Source organism: Lactuca saligna, chromosome 2 (assembly GCF_052625555.1).
Source record: "Lactuca saligna cultivar CGN05327 chromosome 2, ASM5262555v1, whole genome shotgun sequence".
NCBI lineage: Eukaryota > Viridiplantae > Streptophyta > Magnoliopsida > Asterales > Asteraceae > Lactuca > Lactuca saligna.
In genome coordinates, this window is record NC_136418.1 from 124,081,531 (window position 1) to 124,097,148 (window position 15,618).

A 15,618-nucleotide genomic window follows, 5' to 3' on the forward strand; every position below is an offset into this window, starting at 1 on the left:
ATTGGACTTGGTCATTATTATCCATGCAACAAGCCCAATAGCAAGAATTACGCCCCCAAGTAACTTACACTTTAAATCATAAGTGCCCTACAACACACAACACACAATAGTCAAATTTATATATAATGGTCAAAACTTAGGGAAATGAAATAATGTGCAATAATTAAGCAAAATCATACACATAGAAGTATATATTTGGAGTACTAGTCCGATGGAAATAAAAAAGGAGGCAGAAAAGTTCTTTGGGAATAAATTCAAAGAAAGATGGCCAATTAGACCAAAATTCTGTAACCCAGGTTTTAAAAAACTTTCTGAACTCGATGGTAGATACTTGGAAGCTGAATTTACAATGGAGGAAATAAAAAACACGGTTTGGACATGTGGAGGTGATAAATCGCCGGGACCGAATGGATTCACGTTCAAATTCATAAAAACATTATGGGAGCTGTTGAAAGAGGAGATTGTGGGGATGGTAAAGTACTTTGAAGTTCACGTGAAGCTATCGTGTGGGTGTAACTCATCCTTTATATCCCTTGCGGCGAAATCTAAGGATCCAGTACATTTCGGAGATTTCAGACCAATAAGCTTGACTGGGTCCATTTGTAACATTATAGCAAAGTTGCTTGCAATTAGATTAGAAAATGTAATCGGTAACATCATTAGGGAAGTACAATCAACATACGTGGAAGGTAGAAACATATTGGAAGGGCCGGTGATAGTTAATGAGCTTTGTCATGGGCAAAGGCAAAAGGTAAAAAGATGCTACTTTTCAAACCTGACTTCAATAAAGCATTTGATTCGATAAATTGGGCATTCCTGGATTCTATCATGGAACAAATGGGATTTGGATTGAAATTGAGAATATGGATAAGTGGTTGTTTGGGATCCGGAAGAGCGTCAGTAATAATCAACGGTAGCCCAACTAAAGAATTCTCAATGACAAAGGGAGTTAGACAGGGTGACCCACTCTCCCCTTTCCTATTTATAATCGCGATGGAAGGGCTCAATCAAGTGATGTTAACAGCAGTGGAGAAAGGAATTTATGAAGGAATAAAATTTTCACAATCTAACATCTGCTGGTCTCATTTATTCTATGCAAATGACACACTATTCATTGGAGAATGGTCAAGGAGGAACATTGCAAATTTAGCAAGAATCTTACGTTGTTTCCATGTGTCGTCTCGATTAAAAGTGAACTTCATGAAGTCAAAGGTGTTCGGTGTGGGGGCATCAAATTCAGAAGTATCAAACTGGGCGGCTTTTCTCGGGTGTGAACCTTCATCTATCCCATTCTCTTATCTTGGGGTTCCGGTGGGTGAAAACATAAATCGGAAACGAGCATGGAGACCGGTTATTGATAAGTTCCAGAATAAGCTCACGACTTGGAAAGCGAAATCATTAAGCTTCGGTGGTAGGCTAACCCTCGCAAAGGCGGTCCTTGGCAACTTGCCTACATACTTTTTGTCGATCTTTGCAGTCCCGAATGGTGTTATCGACACGTTGGAAAAAATCAGAAGGAACTTTATTTGGAACAAGGAGTACGAGAAAAAAAGTATTCGTTGGGTTGCTTGGAATAAGCTTGTTTCTCCAAAGGCGATTGGGGGGGGGGGGGGGGGGGGGATTGGGCTCGGCTCGATTAAATCTCTCAATGTCTCTTTGTTAGCAAAATGGATGTGGCATTTGAAATCTGAGGACTCATCTCTGTGGGCGAAAACTATTCGATGTATACATAATTTAGAAGGAAGGCACTGGTCAGTGTTTGCAAATAGATCAAGTACGGGGGTATGGAAAAACATAACTAAATCTAGGTTATTTCTGCAAACGGTCAACATTAATCCCAACGAAATAATATCTTGGAATGTGAGTTAGGGTGCTTGGACATCAAATTTTGTTTCTGATGGCCGATTTATGGTGAATCGGTTAAGTGAAAGGATTGAATTAGCTGGCTATGTGGTATGTGACGGACCGTTTGATTGGGGAAAATGGACACCGTTCAAGATTCTCTCCTTCACGTGGAGAGCAAAGCAAGGGAAAATTTAATCCGCTATGACACTTAGTAAGCGCGGGATCCATATCCCATCGACAAGATGCAGTTGTTGTAACTTGGAAGAAGAGACGTTTGACCACATTTTGATCACGTGCCCAACGACGACTTTTGTCATAGATTCGATTCTATCTTGGTGTGAAATAAGTTGTGAAGGATTTACTTCGGTAAAGGATATGATACTATTCGTCTCAAGGTGGTCTGGATGAAAAAAAAAAAAAAAAAAACTACTGAATATGATATTAAGTGGTGCATTACGGTGCTTATGGTTGGACATAAACAAAAGGGTTTATGAATAGATTCACACATCACCGGAGATCAATAATAGAAGGGATAAAAATCATAACTTTTACTTGGTGCAAACATAGAACTCCATGCAAAAAGATGGATTGGAGAGTGTGAAATTTATGTCATTTTCTTTGTTTATAATTTATTGTTTTTGACCGTCTTTGTACTTCTTTTCCCACATCTTCTTGATCTGGTTTCTTTTTTAATATATTTTCCGTTTTCCAAAAAAAAAAATAGTAATAACCTTAACACTTGAAGAAGAGGCACCAGACTCTAGCCAATATCTGATCAACTAGACCAACTTTACCTTGCATGTTCCTCATCTTGTGCATCTCAGGTGCATGCTGCATGATTGAATTTTTTGTTTTTAAGTTAAAAGTAAATTTGAATTACGTTAACGAAGAAAATATGGGATGATCACAAAATTGACAAACTTTTTAAACAAAATAACCATTTGAGTCAATCAATTGCAAAATTCCAATAAATTGAAAACAATCATATTTCATAAATTGAAAACAATCACTTCAAATATTTTGTGAAAGTAAAATTACATAATGTGGAATTAGTATAAACAGAATAATTAACCTAGAGCAATTAATTTATAAAGAGAAACAAGCGAAGAAATTTAGATGAATGAATTACCTGAGCACATATTTTCAAAGAGTAGCGATAATCTTCATTCCGTGGAGACTAAGACAACAATACATTTCAACAGAAAACATCAACACTTGGATTTGATGCTTAGAGTACATAAATAAATAAATAATTTCATGTACAAGAAAAGGGATGAAGTAATTAATAAATACTAGTTCTACAGCCTTTATGAAATATCGAAATGCCACGTCATACTTCCCCTAAGTACCACACAGCCTTATCATTTGTAGGATCGATAGTCAATGCCTTATGAAGTTTTGACATAGCCTCTAAACATTGTTTATTCATTCAGTCAAAATTATTTTATAAGCATGAAAAAACAGAATTAATGTATTAACACTAGCTAATAATTCAAACCTTACCTTCAAGCATCTCAGTTGATTCATATAATTTTCCAAATTGGGAGAACTCCAGCAAAAGTCCAGCCCATGTTGTTAAACTCTGTAATAAACACTGTAACTGTTATCCAAAATCCCTTCATTTTGACCCTGAAACATCTATCTGAATTTAAACTAAGGAAGGACGAAATCAAATTACAGATAAATTCAATCAATGTCCGAAGCTTCATATATCATGCATAGGAAGCTAGGGAAAGAAGCGTACATCTGTGTCAAGGGGCTTCTTGGAGAACTTTTTTGCAGCAGCTAAACGAGTGTCTTTGAGGATTCATTTCCTCTCCGATTCCCTTTCAACGAAAGGATCCATCACATCTGATGGATCACTTTTTTTCTCTGGAAATATCAGCTAGGGTTTATGAAGTTGCAGCGCTGCACGTAAAGGAGGGTTAACGGCTTAAGTTCAATCTACCACCGTCAACTTTTCATTTTGGCTTTATTTGGTCCTTGGATTTATTTATTTATACACCCCCAAAATAACAATTGATCCACTAAAAGGGTCAAAGACTATTTCTTACCGGTTTGTATATAGTGACGAAAGCAAAATATAATTGGAGTCCTTATATAAAAAATTAGACAAAATTTTGAAAGTAGAAAATAAAATCTAAAAATTTGATTTTTTTTCTTTTTTTCTTTTTTGGGTACAATTATTATTTTAGAGTGTAACTATTACGATTCTTACTAGAATTTCATATTTGCACATCTATTCCTCCAATTAAGTTCAAAAATATTAAAAGATAGCATATTAATTTAAGTTTTATTCAAGGAATCTTTTTTAAAGAACAAAATTATATAGTTTTTGATAGGATGGATTCTTAAAAGAATATTTTTGACAGAGTAATTTAATTTTAGATACTTTAAAAAAAAAGTAAGAGTTTTTACAAAATATACATATTTGTATAATTATTATACACATATTTGAACCAACCTCAAGAAATAGAAATACAAATATGAAAACATAATAAAAATTACAATAGTAACATAGTAACACAATAATTGTAGGTAACAATAGATCTTGGATATATATATATATATATATATATATATATATATATATATATATATATATATATATATATATATATATATATATATTACAAAAATATGATTTTTCAGCAAAAATTGGAGCCAAAAGAGATAATTTCAGCAAAAGATATTTTTTTTAGGATAATGGTTAGATCCACTTTCAAGTGGGGTCCAAAGAACCTTATATACCACTGATCCACCCGTAGTACCAATGGAATGACTTATTATAATCCATGTAAGCCTCAAATTATCAACTAAGCACCCCTCACAATAGCCTTTACTTTGTTCCTTTATTTTTCATCAAAAGTATCCAAGATCCTTAATTCACCGCACGACTCTATCCTCGTCTTTAATACGAAATTCATGGACAAACAACGACCTTCATCTGTGAGTTAACCGGCTTGTGGAGCAACCTAAATGTTTCTTCCCTCATAGTGCAAAGTAAAGAATATCATGGAGCATGATTTGGAGGTCCTGAAGCTGAAATCTAAAGTGCAAAAATTAAGGACAAAGATGAAATGGGTTGACTTGGTTGTCTTTGTCTGTGTTTTGTGTGTCATTGTTTTCTTCGTTTTGATGTGAGATGGGTATCGGCGGATGAATTATACAACTTTGGATATGGTTAAGGTTATGTGAATATCCGTTCTTTAGTAGTGTGTTGGTATAATTAGTAAGCAAAATGTATGTTGGGATACTTTTGTTGTGGCTGATAATTTAGCTTTTCTGTAATGACTAACAAACATCGGTATATAACGTAAGATATCAACAAGATTCATGTTTTGGTGTATTCAATGTCTTAAATGCTTTTTGGTATTTTGTGTTTCTCATAATAATGTCATACAATATGGTCCATAATGGCAATAGTATATTCTTGTACTTAAACGAGGCAAAAGTTATTAAAACCTAGTATATTATAGAAATGTTTGTTGGATTTATATGTTCAATAATCATCATCGAATAATATCGCTATTAACATCTGATCTTATAGGATCACACTTTTATCAACTTGTCACATATTACATATTTATTAAGTATTTGATTAGTAATAAATAATTGAACTCTTGTATTTAATTAGCGAATAATTAATATTTTATGAAAATGATATTCCAAGAGAATATAAATTAGTTATAATCATATGGTATGATTTAATAAGTCATATACAAGTTTTTAGACACTTAGGATTCCACTAGACTTTACAAGATACATTAGTTTATTAAAGTAATATTTTGGAGACTTCACCCTCTCCTTTATCTCTCCTCATGGTCGTAAGTTTCTAAGGGATGGGAGGTTGTTTGCCAACCTACTTCTTACACACTTCATGCCTCTTAATGACCATCACTTTGCATTAAATGGAATTATGAGCTTTGGATCTTAGATGGTGTGTATGTAAGAGAATGTAACACTTAGTTTTTTAGCTAGTTTCTGTCTTCCCTCTTGAAATTCGTAGCCTATATCCCTATTCCTCTCTTACTCAATTTTGAAGCTAGTTAAGAGTATTGACGGTTTAGAAATACTTCTCCTTTTGTACTTAATTGTATTAAGTACTTGAAGTCTAAAGCAGTTCAAGATACATGAAGAGAACTAGCACCTTCATGACTTACTCATGTTGGTGGATACTTATAGAGAAGATCAAGCTTATTATCTTTTCCATCTTCATCAACTCCCAAATCCGAACAGGATCAATGGCTCCAAAGTTGTCATTCTAAAATACCCTATGATTGTTTTAATATCATTATAACCTATGTAGTTAGAGCCTTGATGGTTTTTTTAATGGTAAAACACAATTATTTTTATTATGTTTCTGTTTCCGTTCATAAGAAAATGTATCATTTTAGTTATCAAAACCTATCAATGTCAATACAAACACTAATATGTATTGATATGAGGAGCATGTGAAACATGATTTAGAGGTTCTAAAGCTGAAATTGGAAGTGTAGAAATTAAGGACAATGTTAAAATGGGCTGATTTATTTGTCTTTGTCCTTATGTGTGTTTTACGTGTCATTGGCTTCTAGATTTGGGTTTGAGGTGGCATAGGGGATAAACTATACAACTTTGGTTATGGTTAAGGTTATGTAGTTGTTGATATAAGTAGTAAGAGGAATGTATGTTGCAATCTTTTTGGTGTGGTTGGTGATTTAGCCTTTTTGTAATGTTAATAAGTAAGCAAAGGTTATAAAACTACATTATTTGATATAAATATTAACATAAAGTAAATCTAGGGAAAGCAAAATTAGTGTGATGTCAATGATAGTTCAAACTGTTTGGGAAGTTAACTTCTTTAATCAAACAATGACATGATCTTATTCAACAAACTCAATTACCCATTTTCATAATCGACAAGCTCTTTTTAACTAAACAATGGATTATCAAATAATATTGTCAAATCGAACTAATTCTCATCTATTTATGGATTCTGATGATTAATCCTATTTTTTGTGCTTATTACTTATGAATCATCTTTTTAAATTTCCCAGTAGATTGTTTCATCTATTTACTTTTTTCAATTAGATCTTTTTAAATATGCTTACCTATAGATGGCTTCATGAATATTTACATATATAGCATTTTTGTATTTTTTTTATACGGTTTGAATAAGTTGATTGATTCTATTTATGCATGAATATTGTTTTGAATTTGCAAATTAGTTTTTTTTATAACTTAGAGATAAAATATTGATAAAGAGTAATTAAGAAAAAACTCTTTTAAGATAAAAAAAAAATCAGTTAATTTTAATTTTAATTTATTTTAGCAGCCTACAGACTTTAAAAATCAAACAATTTTCTTTTTGCAAGATCGAGACGTTTGGTATACCTATTCTTCTACATATGTTTGCAAATGTGGCCCATAGATTACAAAACTTTTACCTTTTAAAAAACAAACAACACTTTGGTGCATCCAAAATCTTTAATGATTATTGGTAGTTTGTGTTTGATATAATAATGTTGTCAAATGTGATCAATAATGGCAATGGCAGATTTGTGTACTTAACAGAGTCAAAATGACAAAAAGAACTATATCAAAACCGATATATATATATATATATATATATATATATATATATATATATATATATATATATATATATATATATATATATATATATTAAAGAAATGTTAACATATATCCCATATGTATTCAAATGAGGAACATGTAAAGCATGATTTGGAGGTTTTGAAGCTGAAATTAGAAGTTAAGAATCTAAGCACAAAGTTGAAATGGACTGAGTTGGTTGTCTTTGTCCTTATATGCATTTTGTATGTCATTAATTTCTAGGTTTGGATGTTAGGTGGTACATGAGATGAATTGTATAACTTTGGTTATAGTTAAGGTTATGTAGTGTGTCCGTATAAGTAGTAAGCAAAATGTGTGTTGGAATCCTTTTTGGTACGGTTGGTAATTTAGCCTTTTTGTAATGATCAACAAATATCAATATATAATGGAAATGATTAACAACAAGATTCCTTTTGGTGTATTTAATGTCTTTAATGTTTTGTTGGTAATATGATACTGTTAGGTGTCATGATTGGTTAGGGTAATGTTAGTAATGGTTGTAGATGGTTAAGTTTGATAGCCTGAGAGCTCTTGGTCTAAAGCCTTATTGCATGGTTCTTGTTTGATTTGTTGCTTTCGGGCGTACTATCTGTTCGACTCTCTATCTGATTTCTGACCACATATGACTTTATGAATTGTATGAAAGACCAAAATCTAGCCCCTGACAATTGTATGAAAGACTAGGATATGAGCCCCATGACAATTGTATGTAAGACTAAGATTTGGTACTTGGCATTACAAGGAAAGACCATGATTTGGTTCATGGCAGGAAGTGATTATAAGACTATTATTTGGCCCATATTATTCACTTAGGGTTAGGATAGAGTCGTTATTTTATGTACAAATGTTATGTATGTTATATACACGTTGATAGGAGAGTTGGTAGGTTGGAGTTAGAGCTGATGACTTTGTGTTGATGCATTGTATATATGATGTAATATGTGGTATACTGAGAAGCTCACTAAGCCTTAATAATTATAACAAGAGTAAATTTTTTTTTTAACTCGGATAGACCCCAACATATGTTTTTGTTACGTGGTTGGTCCTGTCCGAAGTATAAAGACTAGTTTGCCCTTATTAATATATTTTGATAATTTATTTATTATCTTCTAAATAATTTTACTATTTGAAAATAACAATAGGCCCACTAATTATCGCACTCCATCAAAACAATTTTTTTTGGAATGAAAAATTTATTCTACTCCTAAACTATTCTCCTAAATTCACCTATGTCCCTAACATGACTTGAACCCTCTAACTTCAAGGAGGGAGGGCAACATCATATACCGATGAACCATCAAAACAATTGATGTCAGGTATTACCATCTCCGACAACAACAATACTTCAACTCTAGCAAACCATCGCTAATATACACCCGATTACCACCACTTTCTCATGTTTTTTTTACCATTACAACCTCTGAAATCAAGTTTACCTTCGTATCTCCCTATCAGTTACGAACTAGAGCTTTTATCTTTCTCAATTTCACTAATTTTGAATCTACAAATCCCAACGATTACGGATGCTTTGAGCCTTCATATACATAGAATCAGAAGCCAACATATAGCAATCAAACCAGAAATTAAAACTAGAAAATCAAACACAAATATTCATATCCGGTACAAACGATATGAGAAAGAGAAAACAAGAATCTACAATCACAGACACATACCATTTGTCAAAATGTTTTATCGATTTCATGCCAAAATCAGAATTCAAAGCTACCAAAAAATCTAGAAAAGAGTAATGATGGTGGTTAGATAGACGACATTATTATTTTTAGATTTGTGTTGATGCTTTGCATTCTTGATTCGTATGTAAGAGCATCGATGCATCCAATTAGGGCTTAGGCGGTGTGCTTATGCAGTGAGGAAAAGTTATTTCTTATGCCTCAAGACAACTGAAAGTACACAAAATCAACTACACAACTCACGACCTAGAACTGGGAGCATTGGTCTTCGCATTGAAGATATGGAGACATTACCTCTACGGAACCAAGTGCACGATCTTCACTGACCATAAAATCCTACAACACATCTTCGATCAGAAGGAGTTGAACATGAGACAACGGCGATGGGTAGAGCTACTCAGCGATTATGAGTGTGAAATACGCTACCATCCCGACCAGGCCAATGTGGTGGCAGATGCCCTCTGCCGGAAGGAATGCTCATGTCATAAAGTGAAGGCATAAACAATGACTATCCATTCTCACTTACCCATGCAAATCAGAGAGGCTCAGCTGGAAGCCTTAAAACCAGAGAACATGTCGGGTGAAGCCTTGAGAGGAATGGAGAAAAACTTAGAGGTTAAGGGAGACGGAGTCCATTATTTCATGAATCAGATTTGGACCCTAAAGTTCGGTGGGTACAGAGAGGCTGTCATGAATGAAGCTCACAAGACTAGATACTCCGTTCATCCAGGTTTGAACAAGATGTACCTTGATCTCAAGAAACTGTATTGGTGGCCAAACATGAAAGCAGAGATCGCTACCTTCATGGGCAAGTGTCTGACTTGCGCCAAGGTGAAGGTCGAATATCAGAAGCCCTCAAGTCTGCTCCAGTAGCCGGAGATACCTGAGTGGAAGTGGGAGAGGATTTCCATGGATTTTATCACTAAGTTACCCAAATCTCTGAGTGGGTACGACACCATCTGGGTAATAGTCGATTGATTGACTATATCCGCCCACTTCCTGCCAATCAAAGAAACATTCAAAATGGACAGGCTCACACGGATCTACATCCAAGAAATAGTTCGACTGCATGGTGTGCCTACATCCATTATCTTCGATCGAGATAGCAGGTTCACCTTGAGATTTTGGCAGTCCCTACAGAAAGCTCTTGGAACTAAGCTGGATATGAGTACAACTTACCCCCCTCAGACAGATGGGCAGAGTGAGAGAACCATCCAGACCTTGGAAGACATGTTGCGAGCATGTGTGATCAACTTCAGTAAGTCGTGCGATACCCATTTTCCCTTGGTTGAGTTCTCCTACAACAACAGTTATCATACCAGCATCAAGGATGCACCATTCGAAGCCCTCTATGACCATAAGTGCGGATCCCCTCTGTGTTGGGCCGAGGTGGGTGACACACAGCTAGCGAAGGGACAAGTCCCCGACAACACTCTCACAGGCCCAGAGATCATCCGCAAAACCACAGAAAAGATCATACAAATCAGAGAACGACTGAAAGCCTCACGAGACAGACAAAAGAGCTACACCGATAAACGACGAAAACCCTTGGAGTTCCAGGTTGGTGATCGTGTCCTGCTGAAGGTCTCACCCTGGAAAGGCTTGATACACTTTGGAAAGCGTGGAAAACTAAATCCAAGATACATAGGACCCTTCGTGATCCTCGCTAGGATCGGTCTTGTGGCATACAAACTCCGTTTACCTCAAGAGCTTAGTAACATTCATCCTGTCTTCCACGTCTCAAATCTTAAAAAGTGGTTATCCAAAGAGACTCTTACGATTCCCCTCGATGAGATCGAAATCAATGACAACTTAAACTTTGTGGAAGAACCAATCGAAATCATGGACCGGGAGGTCAAACGAACAAAGCAAAGTCGCATCCCGATAGTGAAGGTTCTATTTCCAAGTCCATGATTTATATTTTTATTCTTGAATTTCGGGATGAAATTCCCTCTAACGGAGGGATGATGTGACAACCCGAAACTTTTATTCTGTACGATTGGTCAATTTTATCAATATTTAACTCGACTCTGTCCCATTTCAACACCCATTAAGGTTTTTTTAAGTGTTTTAATCCTGAGTACAGCCGGGAATGAGATTAGGAATGAGTCAACAAGTCGTATAGGGATAAAATCGGGCCATACACCCTCTTAGGAGGAGTATACGGGTGTACACATGGGTGTGCGGCCGCACACCCACCCCTCAGCCTCACACTCACCTTTATATATAGGGGAGACCCCTTCATTCATTCTTTTCCCTTTTTGGTTGCAATCTACTTTCTCTCTCTAGAATTTGCATCCAAGAACACCTCAAAGGCTTCAAAAACGTGAGTATTCTATCATCTAGCTTGTTATACTTGAAAGACCACTTGATCTAATCCCTAATTCATCATGTTCTTCATCACTTGAAGGTTTACGGCCTCACACCTTCATAAGGTGGTCGTACACACCTTCAAAAAGCCTCTCCAAAGTGAGAGTTTCGCCCCTATCTACTAGTCGGACTTGGTATTAGCCTTGAAACACCTGAAAATCAACATTTTGGGCATAGATGAAGAGTGTACAGCCACACACCCCTATGTATGGTTGCACACCCCTCTGTACAGCGGCACACTCCTATGTACGGCCGCACACACTCTTATGGCCTTACACCAACTTTAATGCTCATATTTAGCCTTAAACTTGCAAAAACTACTCAGTATGGGACCTAGAACACTCCTTGGATGCTTGTAGAACCCTGGAAATACCTCAAAAGCACTCCCCATCAGGAGTGTACGACCGTACACTCATGGGTCGTACACCCATGGCCGTACACCTCCCGCGTTCGATCATTTATGGTTCCGACATTTAGTTCAAGCATTTCCAGGTCCTTAGGGTAGTTTCCCTTCATGTTTAGTCATGGAATACTTTAATCTAATACATATATGTGGTATTATATGTTAATAGGATTCACTTTCATACGAAACATCAGTTGACACTCAGCACTCATACCGATCGTACACTCGAATCCTACGTTAAACAGTGAGTTCATACCCCTACACTTTTATAAGTTTTATAACGTTTTCAGGGGGAATACAAGCCAAACATAAATGTTTTCACAAGTTAAAAACTGATGCAATTACAACAAGTTTTACATTAAACATTTAGATAATTTATCCCTTTTGTATTATGCGGAGCATGAGGGATGTTTTCTAACCATGATTGCATAGTTTTCAGAATAACACATGAACTCAACTTACCATTCAAACTATAATAGGTATAGTTTGTGGAATTCATTACCGGATTTACAGATTCAAACTACGCACAAAGGCAAACGCATAAACTATGACATATTTGGTTTATCCATTATTACATACAAACAACAAGAGTATCTTACTAAATAATTATTTTGCGTATAATTATTTATACTCTACATCGTATACAATGATTTCGAAAATGAAAACAACAGAACAACACGTAAACTAGTTAATACAGCATTGTGAGACTTCTCATCTTCATGCCCTTCGGGGTACCAGTAAATCCTCACCTTTAGTATAACCAGAGTCTCCTGGAGGTAGAGCGTGAAATTTGTGAATAGATCTATTCGGGACCGACTATCCCATACCTGAACTATTAGCTATAGTTAGGCAGGCATGCTTGCAGTGACAAATTTTGTAAAAGTATATGACGCGTGAAGAAACGTCAAGGAGGTTCCCGGTCATATTAGCATGGTTATACGACTCACAATAAGTATAAACTAACCTTTGTTTATGGGATTTTCATTCTTCATTAGTTTTTTTTGAATTAATAAAATTACTACGCAATACACTGGAGGGCACTCCAGGGATACATCACTTGGTTTTATTTTAAGTAATAAAACTACTATACACACTGGTGGTAGCCAGGGTTTTCAAACAGAACATTCACTACATACTAGTGGTAGCCAGGGTTTTCAAACGAACATGTTATACATACAGTAATCAACAAACATGTTAGAAAATATTGGATTTTATTGGAAAGCATGCATACATTTTTCAGAACTTGATAACAATGGTTTTCACTACAAATCAACATTATGAACTCACCATCGTTATGCTGATATTCTTTCAAACCGCTTGTATTCTCAGGGCAACAATAGATAGGTACCTTGCCAGCTTTTAGAGAAGACGGAGCATTTTGGAGTCACGTCTTTTTCTTTTGTTATAGTACTGATGTATACAAACTATGTTTTCAAACATATGTAAATAATTATATTGTAATCTAATGGATGTGTTTACTTTGATTGTTATGATACGATTTTTGTGATTCTATGCATGACGTCACCCACCCCCGGACGTTTCCACCGTTGTTTCTGACGGTTCGGGGGTGTGACAAGTTTAATGGATGTTTTGTTATATTTTGTTCCATCATACTTTAACTATTTTGGCATGTAATATTTAAACAAAATACTCGATGTAAACAATATATGTTGTTATATTACATGTGTGATGATGATGATGTTATGTTTCAATTATATACTCTGTGATGATACTACAAGGATGTAGTCACGCACAAGCCCCCGGACGTTTCCGCCATCTGGTTCGAGGGTGTGACATATGCTTGGTTCTTCAACTAAAATTCCTATGTTGATTCCCGAATTCTATGATCAATGGGCTGATCATATGGAAGACTAGATGAACGGTATAGATGAAGAACTCTGTAACTATATTCTCGATGATGTTCGTTATCTTGTTGTTGTTCCGAACATTGGAACTTCTTCAACAAATCACAATGTCAATGAAAAATCTGAGAGAATGTTGAAGAACGAGAAGAAATGTATGCGTGAATTAAGAGGCGCTCTTCCTCTAGTTGTGTACAATTATGTACGTAGCTGTAAAAGTGCCAAAGAAATTTAGAATACTTTAAAAGAAAAGTATCAAGGTAGTGAGAAGACCAAAATCAATTTAGTGAAACATTGTCTGGTGGAATTAAGAGAGTTCAAATAGAAAGAAGGTGAATCCATTGAATTGTATAATGATCGTCTGAACGAGCTCATATACAAGTGCAATCGATATGGAATCACCAGGTTGACTATGGAGTTTAATCTCATATTCATTATTGGGCTTCACAAAGAATGGATGAATGTTAGTTTGATGGTGAAGACTTAACAAAGTTTTGATTATTTCACCTTGAATGATCTTTACAATTTGTTGAATACTCAAGAAGCTGAAGTGAAAGAAATAGCTAAAGAGTCGAAAATCAGTATTGGTGGTCCACTGGCTCTTGTATCGAAGATTTCAGAGAGAGAAGCTAAGAAAGAAAGTGTTGAGAAAGATAATTCTGAGGATGAAGGTCTTCTTGTCAATTCAGATGACGAAGCCATAGCATTTTACTCTAACAATCGAGTAAAGAAGTTCTTTAAGAAGTCGTTTAATGCAAAGTCAAAAACAACTGATGGAAAAGGAAACTTTGCTACGAAGACAGTGAGTGAAGAGAAGAAGATGGAAAAGAAGGAAGTTTGTATTGATGAGGAGAAGAAGGATAAAAGGCTAAAAGGAGACTCAGGATTCGACTACCATTATTGTAATGGATCAAATCACATGGCAAATGACTGCATGTTGAGCAAGAGAGATGAGAAGAAAAGTAAGATCAAAGATGAGGCTTACAATGTCAAAAAACTGGAAGAGGTGCATGCTAAAGCGAAAGGTTTATCACTGGTGGCCAAAGGTATGGATGAAGACGAAGGTACATACCAGATTTGGTCATTTGGCTCAGATGATGAAGAAGCGCAAAATCCTACCCATGGAGCAATGTTCGCTATGCATGAGGATGAAGAGGAAGAGAAAATAACTGGGAAATGCTTTGTTTCGACATCTTATCGCCAATGACTTCTCAGGTACGCTCTCTTTTACATTCTTTTAATATCTCCTCTAGTGCATATGATTCAATACTTTCTGAGTTTGATGCAGCCATTACTTACGTTAACGATCTACTTATTTATGCTAGTAATGATGCTAAGAAGTCAAACACACAACTTTTAGAAACCCAGAAGACATTGGATTCGAAGAAAATAAAAATAAAATACTTAGATATGCAGATAACTAATTTGATGTGTGATAGGGATAGACTGAATGCAGATCTTAAAATGTTGTTAAAACAGCGAAACATATACTGTAACTTTGCCAAAAGATTGTATGGAAAATTAACAACATTACATCATTCTTCGGATATTAGCAAGGACCAACATAGGAAACTTTTTCCCTTTTTGGTATTTGAAATTTTTGGTATTTGAAAGGGAGAAAAATTAATCTATATCCTATGATTGTGAACAAACTATTGCTGAATTCGATAAAGTACCAGATAATAAATTAGCTTATGGTGTTGTTAAAATTGAAGAATGTCTGAGTGTTGATGAATTAGTAGATATTGTAAATGATACTTTGACAAAAAAAAATGAACAAATAAAGATTTTGAAAAGAACTGACAATTTGAAATTTGACTCTTAATCTAAT